This window comes from Sander lucioperca, chromosome 13 (assembly GCF_008315115.2).
Source record: "Sander lucioperca isolate FBNREF2018 chromosome 13, SLUC_FBN_1.2, whole genome shotgun sequence".
NCBI lineage: Eukaryota > Metazoa > Chordata > Actinopteri > Perciformes > Percidae > Sander > Sander lucioperca.
The window spans coordinates 12,720,001-12,742,977 of record NC_050185.1 but is presented as its reverse complement, the minus strand read 5'-3'; the positions used below and the strand labels follow the sequence as shown (position 1 = coordinate 12,742,977).

Sequence of the window (22,977 nt, the reverse complement as noted above, 5' to 3'; positions counted from 1 at the left end):
AAAGCATTGTGAACTAATTACAGAGTGCCAGTGTAATGTTATGGCCACTGCTCAATCGAGATTGCTTGAATAACTGTATTATGTTCATGCACTTCTGTGCATCATACACTAACTGGAACTGTTGTGAACTCTTTATTGTCCCCATAAATATTATCTAACTGTTCATGTTTAGTTCCACTGCCACTAAAATGTCTCAAATAGCACAGCAGATCAATGCGATAACACATTCAGTCCAACTGAAAGCCAATGAAACAGGATGTGACAGGATGTGCAGCTTTCAAATAAATTCCTCAAGCAAACAAATAACACACACTACAATACCATTACACAAGTAAAGAACAGTTTAAATATATTTTTGACAGGACAGCTTGTTCAACTTCATCATTTTCTGTCAAAAACACACCCACCACCACCCGTTATCCATAGCAGATCCTTTGTCTATTTACAGATGGGAGGATAATCTACTTTTTTCAGGCACACAAACGTTCAAATTAGTGCTATCCGTAAATGTTCCACAATGTATTTTATGAAGTTTCCAAAAAGAGCATAGAGGACAAAAAAAGATAAATAGCCTTAATGGCTTATGGCCATTCAAATTATAAAGACAGTATCTCACTTTGGTGCTTAAAGGGACACTCTCAAGATAATGTTTTTTCTGTTATAATACGTGCTATCATGTATGTACGCTCTTTGTGAAAGCAAATTCCCCTAGGGGCAATAAATGTTTCATTTATAACTGGCAATTGGCTGGGGTTTTGTTAATGAGCATTTGACCAAGAAGAACCATCTGACTACTCATATGATAGTCTCCAAAACACCTCTAACCCCCGAAGCAGATAATGCTAAATTCAAGAGTTATCATTTAGGCACAAGTGTCCACAGCAACTGCCTCTCTACAGCTACTACACTTGTCGAGGACATTTTGCCTCTCCAAAAAAGCACCTCACGGGCCATTGAGAGATCTTCATGAACCTACAAAGATGCTTATACAGGACTTTTCTGTCCATTACTTGTGTATCATGATGAAGGGCAGTTAGGGAATTCTGTTTGGCAAGATATATCAACTCATATGTCTGTGTTCATATGTGTCTATTTATGCCTGGATGGTAAATACTGTAAGCAAGCAAAACCTCAACAAGCAAACTGTGTAGAATAGAGGTGCTGAAGCACCTTTATATCTCCGAGAGAAACAAAGTGTCTCCTGACTTTATGTCCTTGGGAGATAAAGCATGACAAAGATGCTTTGTGCTGAATTATGAGAGGATCGTGTGAGACCTCTGCTAACAAGCATACACTGTGGAGTGCAGCACAGCCTGGGGATACGTTTAGGTTAAGTGTATACAATGTTTGTCACTAAAAAGACAAAACAGAATTAACACACACTAACAAGTACTGTATTTAAAAGTAGTTCAGGAAACAAAAAAAGAAATGGTGTTCACACAAGCCTTCAAGAGTTTCATAAACAACACTTATAGGATTGTAGTATATTTATATATATATATATATATATATATATATATATATATATATATATATATATATATATACATACGTGTGTGTGTGTGTGTGTGTGTGTGTGTGTGTGTGTGTGTGTGTGTGATAAGTGAATTATGGCAAGGTTATTACGACATTATAGCGGTATAAAGGTGATGATAATTTGATAATAGGAGTCAATGCATGAAGTGAGTGAACCTGTAATTGAATAAGATTGTCGGTGAAGAAAAATCTGAAAAAACCACCAACTACTTCATTATTTCCCCATTTGTGAATGTGATTGTGATCAGCCTCAGAACTTCTGTACCATGTGTTTCACCAGCAGCGGCACGAGGGTGCACGAGCCAGTGCCGAGGTGGTCCCGCACATAGCTGAATGCACGAGGGTGCTTTAAGCAGTTCAGCACAACCCTGCACGTTCTGTTAGCTGGTCTGTGCTTCAACGGTCAGCGAGCTAGCCTCTCTCCCAGAAACTAGCAAGCTCAATACTTTTAAAAGGGTTCAGCAGCCTAACAAAATTATGTGCTGCAAAACTGATAACATGCTGCTTGTTAACTATGCAGAAGCAAATGAAACTTTGCAAAATGTTTTATGATGTAACATACTTCTTCAGCCTGTAGCTACAGCAACAGCAATCCACATGCCATCAGGCTGAGATAATAGTGAGTCATTATTCAGGTAAACTAAAGATACCTTCAGCATACTGTTTCTTCAACTACAGATTTTGCTCATTACGTGAACAACATATAAAATCCAGATGACTCAATAACGATATTCTGTGTTTAATTTGAGCCTTATGGATGTTAGCACTTTTTAGTGTATTTATAGTTTGGCAAGCTTAGTGTCGTAAATACAGATTATATATGTCTTGTCAGCTCATTTGACATATGACCCATCTAAAAGCGTAAATGCTGACACACTGAAACATAGTCGACCAAATGAGTGCCCTATACACACTTTAACCAAGAGCTAGGACCACTGGTCCAGTGGGCTGCAGGCTGGCTGAGCAATACAAGTTAGATATACTGACTCAAACATGCAGCAGCGCAGTTTAGGCTGGCACAAAGGTAAGGTTTTTTTGTTAGTCTGAGTCGGAGGGGAGAGAAACTTTATCCATACAATACTGTGTTGCAAGACAACCCTGTTAACCAAGCCAACCAAGAAATGAGAGAAAGGTTAAAAACTGAAGATTTCACCCCTTTTAGTGTTGTATCAGTGACATTCTAGTAAAGACAAAGTTAAAAAGAAATGTGAGCTGATTGAAATGTTTCCAATAAACAATGTAGCACACTGAACAGCTTCATGAAAAAAGGGTTTTAAATAAGAACATAAGGTCAGTAATCTATAGAGAGTATCAGCTAACATAGGGCATTTATAACAGGTAGAGTCATTTTACAAAACGACTTACTATATCCAAAGAATACTGTAAGACACACACTGTTACTCAGTAACTACATCTTTGGAGAAAACTATACATGTCCTACCTCAACAACAGCCCTAAAATCTGATGACAAGAAGTGAACACATAAAGTTACAATAATGTTTGTAAAATCCAACTTATAACACTGCTTATGAGTTTCATATGAGCCACATTTATCATCAATGAATTAGATATGTGTAATCAGAAACTATTGTTTCAGAATTCTATTGCATCAGAAACAAAAAAAAACAGTAAAATCGAAGTCGAAGTTTGAGCAATATTTTCCTTATTTAAGGCTGTGCTTTGTGATGGTTATGTAAAATTCTCTAGTAAATTAGTTTTGCAGGCAGGTTTTCTTGTGTGACAACCTATTTTTATTTCCCACTGAGCTCAGGACTGACTGCAGGGAAAAACAATGTTGCAGTGTGGTTTTACCAGTTCTATAGCATGTTATGAGTTGTAAACCCCACATATTATCACTGATCATATCATACCTTTCTTTGTTGCAAAGACATATACGGTGTTTTGAAAGTGATGCCTCTTGGGCTGTGTATTCGTCTACTACTTGGTCTTTTCAGCCATTTTTACACTTCCCACAATCCATTAAGATTTAATGTTGGTGTAATTGAGGTTGTCGTCTCTGATCTGTTATACATAGAGAAAGCAGGGTCACTACACAGTCAACTCACAGCACAAAGCAGAGAGATCCCATGACCACCCATCAGCTCCGTTTATGATAATCATCAGGCCTTTTGGCCTCACTAATGCACATGAATTGCTGGTCAGTGTGGTCTGTTTGAATGTAGCAGAATTATTATCTAAGATTGTAACAATCTATAGCCCCTAAGCCCTAGAGTGTAACCTAAGCTCAGCAGCTGTTTCTGGTAGCATCACTACCAAAATCATGCCACAGGCTGTGCTACTTCTAAGTAATTTATGGAGGAAGGTTGAAATTTTTCATTTCGTTTTACGTTAATTAAATCTAAAAGTACACCTTCAATGACTAATTCCTGTAGCATTTGTGAGTGTGTTAGCCACTGACATGTCCAGGGTGTTGCCCTGCCATCCTCTCAATGCACGTTGGGATATGGGAAATGACCCTGGACACGACGAAAAATGAAATAATATTTAGTGAATGAATGAGCGTTGAGATACCAGCAAACAGCAGAGCCTACTGCAATCAAAGGCCAAAGACATTTTTCCTGAATTGCATTCATGTTGGTTGATCTATTCATAGAAATAATTAATAGAAAAATAAGCTTAATGTTAGTTTGCATAGCAACTGCCACAAGGAATGTTATTCAAAGTGCCACGACAGCCACAACTGACAACTATTACATTGGTGCACTAACCACTTAACATCTCCTAAAGCCTGACACATGGACTGCATCTGTGCTGAAAATGTAATACAGGTGTTATGAACTAGAGTTGATGTTACCAGGATAATCTGAATAACTTTTGATGGCAATGTCAGTACTGTTAAACAAGCAACTTTGATACAATTAAAAAATTGTGCGTTGTTGAACAGATTACACATGATCTTCCTTCGTCACGTGGACCAACTGTAGTAAATCACCCGCAACAGTCTGAGAACAAAAAACATTCTTTTCTCCATAATGAGCTGTTAGTCAAATTAATAATGATTACCAGCTTGATGAAGGGAGTCTATTTTGAAATCTGTCTTTATCAAGGTCATTTTCAGAGCAATAAACAATGTAGACAGTATCAGAGCAGATATTCCTTTTATTTTCATGATAAAAATGAATATTTAAAAGGAATGTTCTTGGTTAAAGAATTTACTTCAAAAGAAATAATGTCTGTCTAACAGTGATTTCTTGCAGCTGTACAGAACAAATAATAATAACTTAGTCAATAAAAACTTTAATAAAATTTTAGATTATGTCGAAATACTTCCAGCAATCTTCATTTTGTGATAAAACCCCAACACAAATACTATTGTGTAAATAATTCCCCCTAAGTTTACCCACTGCACAGTGCATACCGATGTACCTTGAGTAAGACTGTGCACAATCTTAACATTTTGGCTGCTGTGAGTGCTGTTTACTTGCACGAGGCTTAAAAAGCCTTCTTGAAGCCAAGATAGAAGCAGAGAAAACACAGCACTCGTTCTATGTAAAATAGGTTAAAAAGTTACTGAAGACTCAGTTACTTTTTTATTTTCTTAAACCCTCTTACTGTAAGATACTTTCCCCCTTCAACTAGGCAGTGATCTCACCATGACTTGTAGAAAACCATATGGGTAGCAGGGTGAACTGAGGACACACATGCACCTTGGCAAACATACAACTTCACTATTAGAATCCAGGATACATTTTTCACATCAGTTGAATGCCTGGGACTGTGTGTGTGTGTGTGTGTGTGTGTGTGTGTGTGTGTGTGTGTGTGTGTGTGTGTGTGTGTGCGTGTGTGCGCGCGTGCGTGCGTGTGTGTGTGTGTGAGAGAGAGTTTAAAGAGAGGGAATACAAATTAATTTTAAATGCCTGTATATAGGATTTAAAAATGCATTATTACAACAAGTTGCGTACATCTAAAAAAACAACTTCTGGTTCAAGTTGTTACATGATATTTGGATGATACAGCACAGTTCCTAAAACACATGACTTTTAATGAAAAGTTTTAAAACCAGCACTGCAAATATAAAGAAGCATGAATCAAGAGTCTGTTAGCAATTTCAGCAAAGGTAATGGAAACACATGGCCACACCGACAACTGGATTGTGTTTGTACCTCATGTAATTTACAGTACAACATTTTATAATAATTATACTGTACTAGAGTCTATTAATTCTGGTGCTGTACCACATTTATGTGAGAACAATAACGTAAGACACAGCAGGCTTATCCTGGGCCAAGTGTGTGTTGAACTGTTTCATGTGGGATGTTCATTTTATATTTTAAAGGACTGTGTTCTTAAGACTTTATAAAGTTTTAGAACCGAACAAAAGCTTCCTGACAACAGCATTCGTAAATACTTATTCAGTCTCAATGTGTGCTTTCATTACACATTCCTGTGATACTTGCAGGGAGGGGAGATTCCAAAACAAAAGTCCTTTGAAAACTGAAAAGCATGCCTTAAAGTGTTTGGTTTGTCAGTTTTCAGCATGTTCTGAAAGTCATCAGGTTTTGAGTAAAATTCCATTATATAAAAGTCATTTCCGTGACCAGTCTTTTATATTCTTACTGCCAATTTACCTAATTTACTTAAGGGAAGTAAAAAATCCTGCTCAATGGATTGACAAATTCAGCCAGTTTACAAAAATGTGACATACAGCTGTCATGAAAGTCTTCTTTAAGGATTATGGAAGTATAATATATAGCTGAGTGGTTGCCAAATCAGAACATTTAGTTTATTCCAAAATGTTTTTATCCTGGCAAAAATGATCACCAATAAACAAGATACATTTTCCCTCGCCTTAAACAAGACATATTTTTTTTTCATCTTTGCGTTAGAGCTGGGAGGAAATCACCATAACTCATCTGAACAGCATTTCTGTGTTGCATAATGCAGCTGAAGGGGAAATTCTGTCCGTAATTACAAAGGCAACTTGTATGGATTCTCAATAGGTTTTGTAATTGTGTTATTAGTATTTTCAAGAATAAAATTTATAATATAATGTGAAGAGAAGCATGTTATGTGTGAAAAAGGTGCTTTGTGGGTAGAAGGACCCAAGCCAGTTAGCCAGGAGGCAGCTAGCCTGCCAATAATTTCTCGTTTGCAAAAATCCATGAATGCTAACAATCCACCAAGGTAGAGCTAGCTAGTAGTCAATAATTAGATTATATTTTACTATGTTCAAGAGATACGAGGGAAATTAATAGGCATAACATGTTTAATACAAAATAACAGTTCTCTGAAGCTTTAGAGGTATCTCAGTTTTTGTTAAGGTTACCATGGTAACTGGGGACTCAAATTATGAAAGCTACAGTTGCTGTAAAACAGCAGTCTTTGCAATAAACATCAGGTGAGAAACTTCATGCGTTCTTCCTAAAAAAACAAACAAATCTTTAAATATTAAGTCTACTAAAGGCTTAAAGGCTATTCTGTAGTTAAGTATAAGACTTAACATTACCTTAAGGATGTGCACCTGAAAACAGTCTCAGTTGGCAATCACATCAAAGATTAGTTTTGCTCCATGGGGGAATATTCTTCTAACGAGAATTATACAGGAACAAAAAAGGAGGGAAAAGGATAAACACTGTCTGAGACAAAAAGGCCAAGCTGTTAAGAAGCACTGTGACATTCTGGATGCAACCCACAAAGTGGCTCGTTATATCGATGGATCTCTACTGCATTCCCAAAATGGCTGCCAAATATGTTCAACTGGGGTAGACAAAGTGCCAGGATGGACTCAAGTGCATATTTCTTTTTTACGTCTTTTGGTATACTATGAAATACTAAATACCCTACTTAGAAGTATGAATTACAATTTTAATTTGACTTCATCTCTAAAAATCCACCAGTGCTGCATGCAAGAATGTATTTATTTATTTTATTATTATATGCCAGTGTATGCTTACTTTGCAACCAAATTTACACTTTCTAAATTTGAATGATACATAAAATATTATAATACATTTTAAAATACAATTTACTTAACAATATACATGCAAAATGAACGGTGGATTGAGGTGAATTCCACTCATGATCAATATTACATGCTCTCTCCCACCTTTCCCGTCCTTTCCACTACATACTGTCCAATAAACCACCAAAGCCTAAACATCTTTTCAAGAGCGTAGCATTGAAACAACATAATGAACATATATTTTTAAATTCAAGTATGTAGTTTATGGACCACCAGGATTAAAAGCCTGGTGAAGGAATAACCAGAAATGTGGCATTGCGGAGGCTTCAGAGAGATGTCTCTATGTTGCCTATTTGGGCAACAGTGCCTTTGCTGCGCTTAAAAATATTTGGACTACTGTCCTGCCATCTGTGTGCATGAACAGCACAAGATGATTTATTTTTTTTGTTATGTATTTTCCAAAGAAGCACTCATTACATTAGTACAGCATGGTTTCCTTACATATTTTCACTTAAGTAAATCCCAATAATCAGATGGGAGAAATGTGCAAAAAAAACCATTTTAAAATTGAATGCTGCAGATACATTATGCGAGTTTGTTGGTCAAGTAAATGGCTAAATGTGAAGAGAAGGTGACAAGCTAAAGAGGACGAGTGAAGGATGGTGAAGTCAAAAGAAAATTGGGATTGATTGCTGAGTGTAGATTAACTGAACACCCCCCCCCCTTCCTTCCTTGCCTTTAACTGGGGAGGTCTACAGTTTATATGCTGGGTCTCCTTCATATAATAATGAGTTTTCTTGGTCTGCAGACATGCTCTTAAATATTCATTAGTCATGGGTGGGTTTTAGCCCGTGACACAGAAAGCTGGCGAATGGCGATGGCTCTAACACAGTGAATATTAATGTACATGTGGAATATATACATATAAATACTCATTAGTGACATAACTGAGCTAAAACTGGGCACCTGATACTCTGGACAACAAACACGCTCAAGGCACATAATGGCTGTCTCTCTCTCAGCAGCTACTGTACACCTTTGTGCTGATAAAACAAGAGTTTTTAACATCAAGTCCTGGTGAGAGCTCACTCACACATAAGACAAGTACCCTCCAATTCATCAAACAATAAAATGTCCAAAAATACACGTATTAAGTTTATTTGGAGTTTCTTTTCAGATGAAGGGTATTCCATCCAGTGTACGTTCATGTGACAATAGAATTTCTACTTTACTCAACCACATGCAGCCTGTCAATCAATGTGCTCCAATTAATAGGACAGATTTATAATCATGCCCAGCTGAAATCTCACATCAAAGTGAAATGTTTGATTCCTGCTATGCACTGGGCTGCACGCTCAGCTCTGTGTTCTCCAAATGTGTCCATTCAGAAAACAAACGATCCAGTGCAGCCATCAATTACATAACCAAGCCTATAGGATTGCAGCCCATTTACGTTGTGGAAACATATTCTGAATGAAGGCGGGGAGAGGAAGTGATCACAACAAAAGTGAGAAGGGATATGAACGCACAATTATGTGGTAAAAACATACACTCACGCACACAGGTGTGCTCACACACACACACACACACACACACACATACACACAGACCAGAGCTGGACGCCGCGCTGCGCTCTCATGCAGCCTCCCCTGTGTCAAACCCGGGACCGGCCATCTCGTTTGGATACTTGCGTTCTGTCACGTAAACAGCTACAGTGACCACAACAGAATCAACCTGACATGATTAATGTGTTCACGCAAAGCTCTATACCTGCGTACAACTTCTGGGCTTTAGGCAAGCCTGTGCCTATTAATCAGACACAGAACGTGCTGTAGAAACCATCAGTGGCGCTTATAAAGAAACAAGAACATGCTCTATTACTCTCTTTCTCTGACAAAGCCAAGCGCTTTGGGACAACATCTGTTTGCCACACACACGCACGCTTTCTGTCCCTTTCGCAGTCACACACACAGACGCGCACGGATAGAATGAAGCCCAAAAGAACAGGACTGACTCTGATTGACTGACAATGTTGCTCCGGCTCAACTCCCCATGGCCCTTTCTGTGAATTTTGGGCAGTCGTTGCTCCATTTATTTTTTATTGCGCCAACGCAACATTTATAACCTATATATTATATATAGCCTATTTTAACTTTATTCAAGAGGTGAAGTGTCTCTATATTGTTATCTAATAAGCAAGAGCAAAGGAATCACGAGTTGCCCATTAATATTTTGCAACAAAATGTCTCAAAAGGCACGCAGGAAGCGTCTCTTGCAACTTTAATTACACCAGAGCATGGCCCCATATCTAGGCCACCCTTTGCCAAAACATCCTCACGTCGCAAACATTTTCACAAACTGTAGGCTAAATGATTAAAAGCGGTTTGCGACAATTCAAGAGATCATTCATTTTGGAGAAACATGAGACCAAAAATCCAGACCAGAGTCCCACTGGATCTAGTTGTGATTTATCTCAGAAACTGAACCTGCAGTATTGTTTTACCTTCAGACACAATATTAGCCAGCCTTCCCTCCACATACCTTAATGTAACCTCATCTCATAAATGCCACGCCGTATCGATATTAATTCATAAAAAATGTAGGCTAGACATCTGTCTGAGTATAAGCGCGTGTATGAGTCGCTGCTATAATGATGCAGCCTATTTTAGACATCAAAACCATGTTTCCGGCAAGTTCAACAAACTGAAATGTATTTTAGAAATAGATTTCAAGTGAGAGTATAGTACAGTGGTTCATAGCAATAAAGTAATGCCTTTCCTCCGATTCAAATAGCCTGACTGACCTAAAAGCCAAATGCGCACGTCGGCTGCTACAGTTGTTCCGGGCTCACAGTTTTGTAAAATGTGAACAAGCAGTCTGCGAGCAACGCTGAGGCTTTCGCTGATTGAGAGAAACAGACCTGTGAACACTGTTTGCCCAGAGTGTTGTTCTCAAGTGTCCCCTGCCCGACTCACGGGCAAATCCGAAAGTAAAGGGCTAAAGGTTATGGGGCATGTTGAGAATAATGACAGATGAGGAAACTTGCGTCATGCCAGGGCAGCGCGATTTTGTAGTCGAATATAAATGGATAAAACCCCAAGCAGCCAAAACTGAGCCCCGTAACATGAGGGACTCGTTTCATTTCATTACGTACGCTGCCGTCATATTTATTGAATCCTCTAAAGAATCCTCTAAAGAATGAAGTTTCCGATATGTAGAGCTTAAATATTTGGTTGGTAAAGCCAGCCACAACTACATGGAAGTCCGTGGTAGGCTATTTCATGCACATCACCCTAAAGTCAACGAGCATGTTTTATATCTCTTATCTAAGAAATTCCTCTAATTTATCCTCTGTAATAATAGCGTTATACATATTGTAAAGACCCATCCCTTTTCCTACTTTTTAAAAATGTCTTACCTGCACTTCGAAGCTCGTTCAAAAAGTGTAGACAGCGTTTCCACGACTCCCCCTGTTTTCCCCCGACGAAGCGCGTATAGTTTTTTTTTTTTAATATGCTCCTTTACTTTGTTTCATTTCTCACTTCCATCTTCTTTTCATCTCATCAATAAACACACGCTGCAGCCTACCTTCATAGAGCAGCTCAGTTCAAGTGTGCCCTCCCATTTTTTAACTATACATCGAGTACTTTGAGGGGTGGTGGGGGAGGAGGAGGAGGAGTGGGGGGGGGGGTGACAGGGAAGCAGGCACGCCTTTTCACTTAAAGCTGCCATTGGTAGAACTGTGCACTGTCTTGGGTTGGATCAGAAACCCGTCAACATTATTGTGCCCCAATCGCAGGGAGCACAGTGGGACGGTGAAGCCGGCTCCATTATGGCTCTCTGCAAGTGGTGGGAGTTATAGTAATAGTAGTTGTAGTAGTAGTGTTCCTCCTACTCGAGGTGTTTAAGTGTTCTCCTCCTGTTCGAGCAGCAACACAGCAATTTCATAAATGAAAGCCATGATGCGTAACAAAACCTGTGAAGGATGAGGTTTAAAACAGGTTCGTAGTGATGTTGCACCCCAGCGAGAGAGTCCACCTTACCCATAAACCACACCATTTGTATTTCATTTACATGTCTTTTTTATTGTGTGGGGTCCAACACTTGCAGTTCAAAATATCAGCGTTCACAATTGTGAATGAGTTCAAATCTATCGCCAGTCTGGATCAAAAGGACAAGGGAATTGTCAGTTATGTGTCCATCATGCGTATGAACTTTGCATTGGTCACCGCCTCTGCCAGTACAGTGAGCCAGCTGCGCCGCGGCCTCTCATTGGACAGCTGCGCCGTCAATCATTTCCGCCACCAACAAGCTAGATTGTCTTCCGTGTCTTCTACTTTCTACGCATTTCTATTTTCTCATTTATTTATTTTTTAACGTCCCAAGCTGACCTCGAGTTTGCGAGCAGAAAAAAAAAATCGTGTCGGTTCAGCCGGCCAATCAGATTTACTAGAGCGATTGCTTTTTTTCTGTTATTGTTGTTGTTGATTTTTTTTTTTTGTCATTATCCAACGCCTTGAGATATTCTGGTTGGCATAGAATAAAGCAGTAATGGGTCATGTGGGATCCCCCCGCACCCACCGCCTTAATGCCCCCTCCCTGTCTAGACAGTGACAGGTGTGCGTGTGTGCGCAAACGCTTGTCTGTAGTTCAGATCAGAATAATGAACCACGCTGAGGGTAATGTCTAATAGATACTTTCAATATATTATTCATGTGTGTGATTCTAGTATAGGCTACAGGGTGGAGGCTGTTCAGTGTTAGCAGCTCTGCATCTTGAAAGACAAGCATTTACTGACAAAGAGGTCAGCTAAGGTTAGGCTCGACCATTATGATAAAGAGTCTGAACTGCTGCGCGTAATAAGGCCTGTGAAAAGCTCTCTTTCAGTTCAGAAAAAAACTGCACTCTTGAACTTTGCTTTCATAGCCCTCCAGCTGTACATCGGAGACAGAGGTTTCACTTCAGACAATCGCCATCTCTCAAGCTGGGTAGGTTCCATACGGATATTGTTGTGTGAGCACCGTGGTGAGCACCCAGGGCACTCAATTGACTGTGCGCGCCATCTGCAGGACTGGGAAGTGGATTAATACCGCGGGTTCAACGGAGGACACCCTTCCGTCACTGCTTTGACCTACATTAACCAGGAACACTGTAGGAACGCTACCACCGGCCTTAACGCGCTGCTTTGCAATCCGACAATGAGGCACGTTTCAAAAATGCTTTTAATGATAATTTAAAGTCAGTAATGTCTTTTTTAGGATCATAAACTGAACGTGTCGAAACGGCAGATCCGTGTGGTGCACGCCTTCCCGGAACAGTGTTGTAGATATTCCGCTTGATTAACATGGCTCAACCGGCAGCACGTGCAGGGAGGATTCAACGCAGAGAACATTTTGTTTTAGTGGTGGCATAAGTGCTTTGCATTTTTGGCTGGACTTGGTCTTTATGGCAGCGTATCGTTGCCACCATGAGAAAAAAAATGTAATCTAAAATATGCTTATAATATTTATGTTTATTTATATAGAAGAAATACAAAAACAGGATATTCTCTGAATAGTAATAGTTATTTTGCAAGGCTTGTTACTATATGTGCTTTATTTAAAAAAAAAATAGTGCAATAAAAATAAACAACATACAGATTATATTACAATCATACACCCTTTTCCCCCAAATGTACTATATTAATAAATACAATACCAATGTGGAAAAAATGCAACAACAACACAAAAAAAATAGGTTATAAAAATAAAATATACTTGATATGATTGATATTAATTCATCTACATGTTTAAGCTTTCCAGGTACATCATACGTTCTCTATGACAAGATTAAAAAATAAAATTAAAATAAAAAATAATTGGGGGAAAAAAAATCACCTTTGGTTGGCAAGGCTTTCCCTGAGGCTTAGAAACAGCATGGAACTGTGAGATAATTTCTGATTTTCAACATAATAAAACAGTTCAAATAATATATATATATATATATATATATATATATATATATATATATATATATATATATATATATATATGGACATTTGCAATGTTTACAAAAAACAATAAGCTAAGGACGTACTCAAGTGCAGGATCAGAACCTATACTGGCTATAATCACCGGCCAAGTTCTCAACAGATAATCAAGTTCCTCCCTATAAACCTAGATAGCAGTCATCCCATTTGAAATCTCTAAATGCTTTTCCTCATCAACAGTTCAGTCAAGAAAACCAAATTATATGATACTTTAAATGTTGCCAGATCTGTAAAGTTATCATTTCTTAAAAATCCGTTTGCAGCTTTTACTATGTGTCTTTGGTTTGAGTAAAATTCCAAACCTTGATACAGGAACCTAAACAAGCATGTTGACTGTCAAATTTGACCACTGTTACACCTGACACAGACTGAGGTAAATACACATCAAGCTTAATTGGTCTTTATTCATTCAGTACTGGGGAATTCCTTATTCATTTCCCCACTGGTAGAATTTATTTCTCTGTACTTGTTGTGATTGTGATGAAAACCAAATTCTTTCCACAGCTAAAATGTTCTCTGTGGTAAAATAGGAACAGACTGTAATTTCACATTGGCAGGTCAGGTCATGTCTCACTCAGCTTTAAATGTAACCAACAGAGTGCAGCAATATGACTTCTCTTTATAGACATTTATTTATTTATATGTTCATCCTTTCATTCATTTTGCTTCTATGCTGTCCCCAGCCTTTTCAGATACCATGTGTGGCTTAGATTTTCTCTCATTCACAAATGTATGTAGTATATGTAGTTAGATGATGATGTCGATGTCAACATTGGTTCCTTCGACAAAATCTATTAACACTCACAAAAGGTTTTTCTCAGATTGAAGTTTGTAGGCTATTTAGGGCTAAAAACTAGACAATTTATTACTCTCAATTTGAAAATAAATCATTATAGCTTCTGTATTAGCTAAAATATTAGTGTACAAGTCCACTCAGGTCTTGTCCTTGGGTATGTTGTACTTTTTTAATATTTCACTAAGTGAATGGCCCATGGACTATTCATTTTACAGACAGTCTAGACAACTCATTATTGGATGGCAACTGACAACGTGCAAACTGGATTAGCGGCGAGTGGAATTAGTTTGCATTCAATTTGCAGTGCAATTAAAATGTTATTTCTGTCCAAAATGTACCTATCTAAGCTGCTTTGTTTTAAACCTATCTAGTAGAAACCTGTTAATATGTGTGAAGGAACAGGGCTTTTCTCCGGATTGCTCCATTTATTCCTTCTTATTGTTACATAAATAATTTAATGTCCTCAAGGTGTTGCACACTGAACAGTTTGCAAGCTTTTAAGAGTTGCTCTCCAGAAAACAGTTTAGGTCCAGGTTAAGCTTCTGTTAGCTATATATATTAGCAGGCATTAACAGAAGTGTTGTAGAATAATAGCACAAAATTAAAATGACCCTAAATGTGTGTATGCAGTCCACTAGGTCACTGAGGTGAAGATCTAAGAATACATGTGTGGCAGTGTGGTATAGCTGCTGATCCTCTTCAGCGTCATGCATACTTTACCTAAACAAGCCTCCTGCTGGTTAAACCGGTCAGCCATCATGCCACACTCCACTACCACTTTCCTACAATGTTTCCACAGAACGTCATTGTTCTGTGTTATCTGGAGGACAAATTAACATAGATTTGTTTTCCTTTTAACTGTACAAAGCTACTTAAAAAAAATAAAAACAGAGTCACAACCCATGTGTGAATTCCAGTGTACAATCCACGCATGAATCAACTGAGACACACCTTGATACTCAATGCTGACTCAAAATGATTCATAAGGGCAAACAGTTGTGTGTACATTATATTGTTTATTGTTCCTTGTTATTGTGGCTATCCACTACAGGGTGTCTTCATTCACAATATGTAATTGCATACATAGTGTACAGGAGCATAAGCAACAGTGCCATTTTTCTATTTCCTCATAATCCACATTTCACATATTTTCAGCTATAAAGAAACAACAGCAAACACAACGTCTTTGTCCTGTCCCTTGTAACGTTTTATGTTTGTGAGAGATAAAATGAACGGCCATTAAAATTAAAACTGCTAACATTTTGTAATGCGCAGTAAGTTTGCAATGCAGAAAGCTACTAGTCTCTTATCTTCAAAACTGGCTGCAGGCAGATAGTTGACAAGTACAGACAATAACATGCTTTGTAAGCTACTCGTCTTTTTTTTGGTTATTTGGTCTTTGGTCTTAGTTTGTCAATTATTGGGCCTAAAATAACTTTTTTTTGTGGGTGTGCAGTATGTCAGTGACAACATTAGTATTACATGTTTCATTGAAACTCACAAGAAATGATCACAGATGTGACAAAAAATAGGTCTCTTCACATACTGACGAATGTGATTTTGTTCCTTTTGGGTTGGGACTCCTCTCTGTTTCTACCAAGTTGTTATTCGGCTCCGCAGGAAACTGTAAAACTGTACTTATTTTATCCAGGTTACATGTGTGAGGTGAGACAAATACTGTAGCTCTTCCACTTTACAGAATAGCACCAACTGTTCTGTGAGTCATGCACCATCGGAGGTTAAGGATTTATGAAAAAGAAAAAACAAAGAACAAGAAGAAACTGTAATATCAGGTGCTCATGTGTATCTCTTTTGTCAGGTGTAACTCATCGCTAGTTTGATTTACCTTCACACTGGAGTGCTGCTTGTACTTTAACCTTCTGACAGAACAAGTAAAGTGAGGAATCATTTGTGTACTAACAACATACACACACACACACACACACACACACACACACACACACACACACACACACCAGGAGGGTGCTGTATTATAAGATTGACATGTTTGGATAGAAATTACCAGTAAGCAATAACTAATACAGCACATGGCCTCAGTGAACAAAATGTCATAGTTTTCCAAAACAAGCAATCTTACTCATAAAACAACTTATAGATACACACAGTATGTCTGTGGTTACACTTAAAGCAAATATTATCAACATATTTCAAATTGTGTGTCTTATTTACATATATTTGATTCATATGTACTCAATACTGTAAATGGATTGCAGTGACATCTTGAGACTGAACCTGCGATAGTCTCAAACAAAGACAACGAGAGTTCAACCAAACTGCTGTCTTGTTCTTGTCCCTTTTAGAAAGACAATGGAGGTAACATAAATGAGTTATCGCAATGCTGTCTTTTCGGGGAACACGGTCCAAGTGGTATAAATTATTAATAGGCTTCTTCACTATCCTTTCAGCTCACAAGGGCCCCTGTCTGTGTCAACCTTGCAGCTGGGATATAAGAATAACGTCCCACCGGTCTCCAAGAATTCTTCCTTAACAAACTTCGTTCATCCGACCACAAGCACCCAGATACTGCATCAGAATAGCGATAAGATGGTGAATAATTCAACCCTTCTATTATGCTGAAAATGACTTCTCTCCCCTGATTAGAATTCAGCTTTTATCCAAATGTCTATGTAAAATACATTTTGTTGTCTTAAACTGGAGGCCCTTTCCCTTTACTCTTATTTACCTGAAACAAAATAACCTCATGTTGGTGCTTTAAAAGAGGTTAATCATTGTGTTAAATTTGAATTATTTCATACATATTAACATTATATGATGTAAATTTAAATGTTAACCAGTTGTTCTGTGAATTGAAAAAGCCTGAAGTGCAAAAGTCATAACTGGATACAGTGCGTGCACAGGATTTTCACAGGAGACCCCGTTGGAGTCATCGTCTTCACCCTTTCCATCAATATGTAAAACATGTCAGTAAGTGTAACACCATAAGCCCCCCTGACCATGCCCCCTTAGAGCTTTCATGGATGACCTGATGACGATAAGTGTCCCAGTGCAGGGCTGCACTTGGCTCCTCCAAAGGCCTTGGGAAGCTCATCAGCTGGACATGGCTGTTTTCTAAGTGAGTATATTCCAGGTGTCTGAGCCATTTCGCCTCTCCCTAGGAGGCATGGACATTCATCCTTCAATGACTGCTCTGTCAGAAACTCGGCCAAGACCTTGAATGACCGTACAGGTGACTGGTTGGCAATCAAAACCGTGGCAGGTGGCAGGTGGCAGTAGGCATGAGAAGGAATGTCAGAGCAATTCAAAGTATGGACTTCGACATCCTCCCATTTGCTGTCAACGGCTGGTGGCTTTGAGAGGAAGACTGCTTTCTATCCCTCCAACCCCAAAACATGACCGCAGCTGCTGTAGCACAGGAATTTCCCCAGTGTGGGATTAATAAAGTCTTATCTTAATTGTATTATATGGGCAGAAGTAGAAGGTTAAAATTCCCGTTAGCATCTTGAAATTACTCCATGGCCTCATTCATTGAGTACAATGGAGATGCCTCCTGGATGATGGAGTGTCTTTTAACTTGGTATTAATACATTAACTAGCCTCAGTGTCACTTATAGACTCCAGTGTTGAGGGTATAATATAATTTATTTCCTTCAAGGCAGTAAGTGTAACTTAGTTGTCAAACTTGTAACAGTTCACACCCTGATTACTGTCAGTTATTTTAAGAGTTGAATACCTGACATGGCATCTATAGACTGTGGCTCGTAACACTGTGATGCCACGCAGGCGTTGAGCAAGCGAGCTAACAGATGCTCTGCAGTTCAAAAAGACAATACTGAATAAAGTAAACAGGTCTTCTTGGCAGTATATGTTCAGTTTCACTGTCCTTTCTTTCGAACAGAATTTCTTCCAATTTTTTTCAACTTGTTTTGAGTTCCAGACACTGTAGCCACAAGCCTTGCTTTAATAAGCACAACCTGTTCACTGCTGGCAGCACCCATCTGACATACATCAGCAGGAAATGGTGTACACACCCCAAAACATCCCAAACATTGCTAAAAAGACAACTCCAAGTAAAGGTTTATTTATTCAGGGAAGGGGGAATCTGTTCTTACTGTATGGTTAAATTGACCTTTTTCACAGCATTTTTACTTGTCATAGTCGGAAAAGTACAGGTGTTACTAATAACATTACCAATGAATCTGTTCTATTCAAGTGTCCCGGTAAGACATGACAGTGTGACAGTGATCCTGCATGCACAATATCAGGACCCTGAAACTGAAGCAGCTAATTGGAATTCAGCCATCATTTATTATTTACACCTGTGGTTTTCCTTCTGTAACATGTCAAATTTACCTTGATGTGATGCCACCATCCCACTTACAGTTTGTCCATACATGTAGTGTTATCTTGTCAACATATGCAATAGTTAAAGTTTGACATTAAAAATAATGTGACATGAATTCATTAGCTTTACCATATGTAAAATGCAGGCTGATTTCTTGTAGTACAGACTTTTACCAGGAGATGGCGGTCAACTCCATATAATAAGACAACAGAATTTCTTTTCAAATCAACCACAGCACAATGATAGGTAGTGTTGCTTTGCCAGTATAAAGGTTGAAAAGTTTAACAATGAAGATATGTTTTATAACTGCAAACATTATATTAGTGGAGTCACAAACTTTTCTTGAATTAATTAGAAAGCAGTTCAGAAGGATGTAAACACTATGTATTCATTTCATTCAGAAATGCAGCATTAGACTGAACACTAATCAATTAGATTTTTTTGTCTGTTTGAATATTAGAATACTTGTTTCTTAGATGGTGTAAATCCCTGAATGCATTGCTATTCAGTAAAAGAAAACCTGTTTGTTCTAATCACGGTCAAATTGAGCTTCAATTGAAACATATTTTTGGATAAAAATAGAAGAAAAAAAACAATTTGTATGATACATGAATGCAATGTAGTGAAACAATGTGAAAGATTATTGTTCAATTTTACAATTTAGCATTTTCTTATGTATTAAATACACACTAACCTAAAGCAAGTGTTAAGATTTACAACTCCCAAGTGGGGAGAGTAACATTGTATCTTTGGCTGAGAAAATGAGAAAGGCACACTGCCACGTGGCATGCGGTTGGCTAAGTGAACATTGTTAGCCCACTGTTGGCAGCCTTGAAGGAGGAGCAGCTGCCTTCCAGTCAACACTCAGGGAGTTAAAGGCCTTCTCTTCCTTACCCATTTCTGACCAGCTTCTATCTATCTGAATCATAAATGCTACATGTATTTCATCACTCATCTATCCCACCTACAGTTGCACAATTTCAGGAATATTCAAGGTGGAAACTTTCCATGGGTATTTAAGGGAATTTATGTTGAATTCATGGGAAATAACAGGAAGAAAATTGAAATATAGGGGTTGTCTGCTAAAGCTGTATTGACCATGTCATATGCAGATAGAAACACAACTTTTACCATATCCTAAGCACATGTTATCAATGAATTTGCCAAAAAAAACCACTAATTTTTCAAATACATAATGTGAAATGTGCCACGTGGTGAGTTACCTAGCAAACAAAGTACAATAACTAACGGGGAAAGGTACTTTGAATTGAAATTTCAGCCAAGGCTGCCGGCAACCTTCAGGCTTAAAGTGAACAAATAATTAACAAAAGAATGTTTTACAATAAAGAATAAATGGAAAAATAAATGAAAACTCCTTAATTCGCATGCTTAATCAAGCTACATCCCAACTAGCAGAAGGTCATCATGAAAATACATAATATATATTCACTACATAATATACATTCACTCCAGTAATATAATCAAAACTTAGATGAACGCATGCTGTCCTTTGGCTCAGACAGTGCAGTAGTGTTGGCAGTAGTGTGGGCTACACATGTGATGGGAGAATGCACTGTGCATGCAGAGGGTTTTAATTTTACTGAATGCAGTGCATGGTTACGATTCAATTAAATAGGCATACTTTTAACCAAAACATGCCATAAGACATAGTATTGCTTTTTGATGTGTATTTTCCCCCTAAATAAGTTCACTATTAAAAGGTATGATTTCTAATTCCACCTATGTGGGAGCAATTAAAGCTTTCCAGCACCCTGCCTTTCCACTCCAAATTACATTTGCACAAGGTTAGATAATCCCATTTAGATTTCTATTGCAAAATGTATTGTATTTTTCAGGGGGAAAAAAACATCTCAACTCCTACCACCAGTTCTGTTTCTTAGACTTACATGCCAGGAGGATGAATGTGAGCTATATCATTACATGCTGCAGTGGACAAGTGAATATATTAGCAGACTTGGAATTCCCCAGCTGCTTATTAATTAGCAAGATGTGGGTTGGTGGGAATAATCAGCAGGGATAGGTTAGTGCAAGGTAGCAAGCTATAGGCTAGTGTTAGTCAGGGAGGTACCTTGTTCACTGTGTCTGGTGTTAGGTTTATCAGTGTGCCAAATGCCATTTCACCAGGCAGTCAGCATGCACTGACAAGTGGAAGTGAGGTGCCAAATCATACAGTGAGTGAGGCAGTTCAAGTGTGCTGTCTGTTTACTAAACGGTCTACAGTATCTGGCTGCAAATGGTGAATGTATTATTGTTTTTGTCTTTTTTCTGTTTGTATTTGATGGATTTGACACCTAGATGTAATCAGCAAGGAACTTGATACTTAAAATGATCCTTGGCGTGATGTTCAGCATGTATTAGTCATGGTACTGGCATTTATATAACACCCACCACACTTTTACAGTGTTCTACTCTGTCGCAGCCTGGTTTACTTTCACCGTCCACTGACATACAGTGTGCAGGGAGGGTTTGAGTTGCATTTTCTCTCTGCGTGGCACAGTCTTCAGACTTCAGAACAGCATTTTGGACAGCCAGACAACTTCTCAGTTTATCCATAGGCATTATGGAATATTTTCAATTTTATAACATGTTTTCAGATTTAAAGCAGTGGACCCACAGCTGAGGAAATGCAACATTGAGAAGATGAGGCTCAGGCTGCCACTCATGCCCACCTGGCAGCATAAGCAGTGCTAGGCTAGCCATAATGATGAAGACTTCTTTAGTCAAGAGTCTAACCAATTCAACAAGATGACAATGAAGTCACAATCCCTGCTCAACACGTGAATGGATAATTGGGTTCACACACACGTCACCGTCTCTTTGTGAGAAGTACATGTGTCCTGAACAATTTTACAGTAAGCAATGTTAATAGCTCTCTTTTTCTTTACCAAAAAGCAGTGGCAGTGTAAGGCAGGTTCTCTGAGATGAGAGCAATAATTTCTTTGTCAGTGTGAGTAGCAAAGAGGCAGTTATACAGTGCCCTCTATAAACTGCAAAGACCAATGGCACAGTCTGTACACCAGTCACTAGTGGTGACACACTACATTCAACATTTTCTTCCAAAATTAGTTAACAGTTTTGATTATTTCACATAATAACACAAGCATAACATTTCTAAACTCTTGATAAATACTTGTTACTCAAAATCTTTACTTATTGCACATGTAGTAATGAATGTTTGTTATATAAATACTTAAGGTTTGAAACCACATTTTTAGGGGCTTTAACCAAATCTCCAAAGCTGGGGTGTGATTCATCCTCTACACATTATTTTGCCTTTTCAAAATGTCAAAAGCAGCAGAAACAAATGAGGGTACTTCATGTTTTAAAAGACCTGTGAGTAAAGGGTATGGGTAGCATAATCAGATAAAAATGCACAGCATATGATCCCGTGAGTGCATGATTCTATACCTAGGCTGCCATTCTTAACTCCTGTTGACATTTAGCAGGTGTACAGCTCCACTGCAATGAAAATCTAGCAAAGCCCAAAGCCTGCTTACAGCATGCAAACACAATCTGGTGAGATATTTACCTTAATGTCGCTCAGAAACGAATGTTACATACGACAGCCTAATCAGTGAACTGCTCTGGGACACAGAAATACTTCCTGGGGGGCTCACACATCACACTCAATGACATCCATGCTGCAAAACTGAGAGAAGGCAGGGCCGGCTAGCAGCCGCCGAAATCTCCCTCACAATGATTCCCCTAAACAACACCAACAAAGTGACACTTTCACAAAAATGACACGTGCAGACACCTGTGTGTGTCTCCTGGAAGTTGACAACCCCGAAACTGTCTCTGTTTTTATGGCAGTTGACTATTTTTGGACAAGGGAAAGGGAGATTCTGCTAGGTAGACGCCAACAAGACCAGTATTAGTTTTATTATATGAATAAAAAAACAATGAATTGTACATGTCTGCATAACTTCAGTATTGAGTATTCTTGATTAAAATGTTAGATTTTTGGAGACAACACTTCTCTTACTATGTATTATTTAATGACTAATTGAAAAGTTATCAAAGCAAATGCCATAACAAATATAAGGTAATTTGAATGAGGCAGTTCTGATGAAAATTGGCCCCTGGTAAAGATAAATCTGGCCACTTTCAGTCAGCGGCCCCGTGATCTGAATGTTCTGCTTGGGTTTAGCCTGTTTAGATGACCAGCATTTGTCCTTGGCCTACATTTTGGTCAGAGGCATATCATAGAGCCAAAAGACTATAGTGTTTAAGCACAGCAGCACAGGAGGATGGAGGCAACATATTTATGGGTGAGTGCTCTTCAAATCTTAGCAAGAATTATCATAATGGAGATTTGTGAATGTACATAAATGGAAATGCTCTCAGTG

General features: G+C 38.4%; 1 protein-coding gene across 1 annotated transcript in view; it reads right to left on the bottom strand.

Annotated features, from left to right (window-relative positions):
- Nucleotides 1-11,113, bottom strand: part of zbtb20 (zinc finger and BTB domain containing 20) — a 32,567-nt gene extending 21,454 nt beyond the window's left edge. The window contains exon 1 of the mRNA XM_031320111.2: nucleotides 10,878-11,113. The gene's annotated coding sequence lies outside the window, so the exon portion shown is untranslated. The remainder of the gene's footprint in view (nucleotides 1-10,877) is intronic.
- Between the last annotated feature and the right edge of the window lie 11,864 nt (nucleotides 11,114-22,977).